This window comes from Sinocyclocheilus grahami, unplaced genomic scaffold, assembly GCF_001515645.1.
Source record: "Sinocyclocheilus grahami isolate Dianchi unplaced genomic scaffold, SAMN03320097.WGS_v1.1 scaffold7763.1, whole genome shotgun sequence".
Taxonomy (NCBI): Eukaryota; Metazoa; Chordata; class Actinopteri; order Cypriniformes; family Cyprinidae; genus Sinocyclocheilus; species Sinocyclocheilus grahami.
Genome location: NW_015511675.1, coordinates 4,241 through 8,000, shown reverse-complemented (window position 1 = coordinate 8,000; position 3,760 = coordinate 4,241). Strand labels below are relative to the sequence as shown.

The 3,760-nt window shown below is 39.3% G+C and overlaps 1 protein-coding gene across 1 annotated transcript in view; it reads left to right on the top strand.

Moving 5' to 3' along the window:
* Positions 1 to 3,760, top strand: part of LOC107577921 (cyclin-dependent kinase 16-like) — a gene marked incomplete at both ends in the record, with an annotated part of 24,454 nt that overhangs the window by 16,542 nt on the left and 4,152 nt on the right. The window lies entirely within an intron of this gene.

Below are 3,760 nucleotides of genomic sequence, written 5' to 3'. Positions count from 1 at the left end.
CCCTATGCTGCTACCTGATGGACTGCTGTTATATATGTACAGATTGGTTGAATCATATATGTGATTTCTTCTGTTCTGACATTTTTGAGCAGTATTGATTATACACTCATAGTGTAATCATGTGCAATGCATCAATTTTTGCACTACCTTAAGATGTATAGTAATGTATATGATGTTATTTGTTGTTGTGATGTATATATATATATATTTTTTTTATTATGTTTGCACTATTATGCACATTAAGCATTGGGCTCTGAGAAATTGCAATTTCGTTCTGCTGGACACTTGTTGAAAGGCAAGAACGACAATAAAGTATTTGAATTTGAACTTGAACAAAAATAGAAAAGGACAGTCAATACAGTACTTTTAACTAGGAAACCAGTCTTAGGGAAGTTGTGGATGGTGGCTTGACATGGATCACTGGCTTAGCAAGGATGAAGAATTCCTGGAGAAACTTGAGAGGGCGGTCATAGATTGTTTGCTTCCTAGCGATGAGAAATGGGATAGTCAGATGAAGAAAATCAGACAGACTTGTAGTTGAACACTTTTCAGGTTCTTGCTCTGTTTAAGCAATGAAAAGCACGTCCTTGAATAAGTGCTATAGCGTATTTACTTAAACTGCTTAGGTAAATGCCATTTCAGGGGCTGCCAAAATTACTATTTAAAAACAGTCAGAGCTACAACTTGGTATTATGCGTAGGCCACTTTCTATCTGAGATCTTTCAAACGCTCTCATGGCTGCTTTTCTTCCAGATGACAACCTGACGAAGGTAGAGGATAAGTTGAGGGTGCTGGCAGCTGAGAGCATTTGCTATGGACTACTGGGCCTTCTGATTGAAGTGGAAACCTGATATCTCAGAGGAGGAACTGGTGAGCTGCATTCTCAATAAGATCAACACCAAGGTTGCTGACACCCAAAGAGGTTCAGTGACCACAGTGGGAGAATTGCTCAAAATTGAATCCTTGGTGGAGAAGAACTGCATAAGAGCGAAAGGCTACTGACAAGAGGTGGGGAATCAAAAAAGTATAGAGAAGACAAACAAGAAGCCATTTGACCGTAGTTGTTCCAAAAAGACCAACATCATGATTTCACAACACTACTCCTGGTGCCCATTATGGTGGAAGAAAAGGCAATAAAAGCAATGTTGCACACTGATAGCACCTATAGAGACAGCTAGGTGAGGACCCTTCATTAGTCACTGCTCTTTTTCCACAAAGATTTATTATGGCTGATGGAAAGGTTTAACAAGCCAGACACAAGTCCATTATCTACACATGGCAGGGGTACAGACTGTTAGGTGAACACATACATTATGAAGGACAATCACCTGACACTCCTGCCCAAAGGCTTGGATTTCCTTGGTACCATAGGTGCTATCCTGGATGTCAGAACCAGCCTCTATGGCCTGAAAACAAAGCGAGAGGATACATCTACCACCCTTTCCATTTTACACAGTTACTGAACTAAAATGAATCAACACTGGACTGACTGGTGCTGAATAATGACACTGTTGTCATGAGCTGTTTTACAGTAGACTTATTTCTAAATCTAGCTTCCCTGACTTCAGAAGTTGGTCCAATCTGTGATTCAGACAACTAGGAGGAGTTACAGAGATTGACGTCAACCTTGCCTAACATCACCTATAATTGCTTGGCTAGGACACTAGATCATCCTAAGGAATGACATGCCAATCAAATTCCAAACTTAATATCAAAAAGAAAATCATTGAAGAACAGGTAGACCAGGTGTTAAAAGACAATATTAACATCACTGAGCCTTCTCTCTTTCCCATGGTCCTCCCTTGTGGCCGTGGTCCCCAAACCTGATGGTTCGTACAGGTTCTGCATGGACTACCAAATAGTCAATGGCAAGACCATCACTGATGTGTACCCAATGCCACTGATACTTGACATCCTTGAATCAACAGAAGGTGCCTTCTGGTTCAGTACACTGGATCTGCAATCAGGGTACTGGCAGGTGGACATTGATGAGATGAGTAAGGAAGTTACAGTATTTATAACAATTAAACAGCTATACCAATTCAAGTCTATGCCGTATGGACTCTGCAATGCTGCTGTCATATTCCAGAGGCTTTTGGAAAAGGTTCTTACAGAACTGAGTGGAAAGATTTGCTTTGTTTTTATAAATAAATGTACATGAATATCTTATGTATGAATGCTCTCAAGCAGGATCTTCAAGATCCACTGGTCCTCGCCCAGTCCAAGTTTTTCCAACCGTTCCATGTCCACATGAACGCTAGTGACATGGGACTGGGAGCAATCCTCACTCTGGAAGGAAAGAAGGTAATAGCCTAAAGTTAAAAGGGCAACAGAGTGGAATTATTCCACCTCTGAAAAGTGTTTAGCAGTGGTGTGGACTATGGAAAAGTGGAGCCATTACCTGGAAAGGATGGAATTTGAAGGCTTCACGTTATTACAAATCTTCATGCCTCTAAAAATAGAAGCTTCACCCTGTTTCTCCATCAACCATCCTAAGTGTGCATAAGTGCACATTAGCCAAAATTTCAGAAGCCCAAATCAATGACAATACCATCACTCACCTGTAGTCTACTAACAAGCTGTGGCGTCTGCCAAAAATACAAGCCAGACAACTCCAAACCCAGCAGCCTTCCCAGAGCACCCAAGTCACAGAGCCAGGACATGCATTGAGAATTGAATTAATAGGGGTGTTCCATACCAGTTAAAATAAAAGAATATTGTAAAAATCCTCACATTTTCTCACAAAGAGGAAATCTAAACCCAGTGAGGGTGCTGTAGCGTTGCCACATTAGGGAAGCAATGTTTATTCTGTCTTCCTTAATAAATGTAAATAAATCTTATTGTTAATTATTGTTATTGTTCTCCCCTGGCTTGTACTTACTCCTTCATATTCGTTGTATGGTCTTGTTCTTCAGTGTTGCAAGAGCCCCGCGACCATTAAGTGTGGTCAAGTGACCAAAGACGGATGGAAGGATTAATGTCTACCTGTCTATATATGGAGCCGTCATCCTGGTACTTGGAAGAGTGTTTTTTTCCGCCTCTCATTCATCGGTGTTCGTTGTTTTGTTTTAGTACAGATTACATTTAGTTTTGCTGGTGTTGCCTCGTTGTAGAATATCGGAACACTGAACTTTGTGAAATACTTTCGTGATGCATCAGACGAATGCTGCAGGGATTCAAGCTCCTGGAAAAACGTACTGACAGTCACTCAGAACATTACTGGCTGTCTGAAAACATGTAAATGCTTCTGAACAATTTTGAACAATAATGACAATTAAGGCAATTATAACAAATAGCAGTCATATTTACTGAAACAAAAAAATAAGAAAATCAATAAAAAAAAATACAAATAGGGTATATTATCATCTTGATAAACAAATAGCATATTATACTGTTGTCCTTGCTGTACTTCTGAGTGAAATTGCATTTTCATTCTGCCCTTTTTTTTTCATTGATCGCATGCGAAAATCGCACCGAAATCTCATGCTGGTGTGAACAGGCCTTAATGCTGAAAAATAGTGTAGTATAAAAAATAGTGTTATATTAATTTATTCTATGCACCTTCCTTCCTTCTTTCTTGTACATAAATATAATAAATCGATACATAAACCCAAAGAACTCTGAAAGTCAGATCTCTTAAAGTTCATTACACTTTCTTTTAATGTTTACATTATGTCATAGACAAAAAATCATATGCCTTGTCTTTCAGTGAAACCGCATTGCTAACAAAGTCCTATTGATGATACATCTCTTTCCAGCT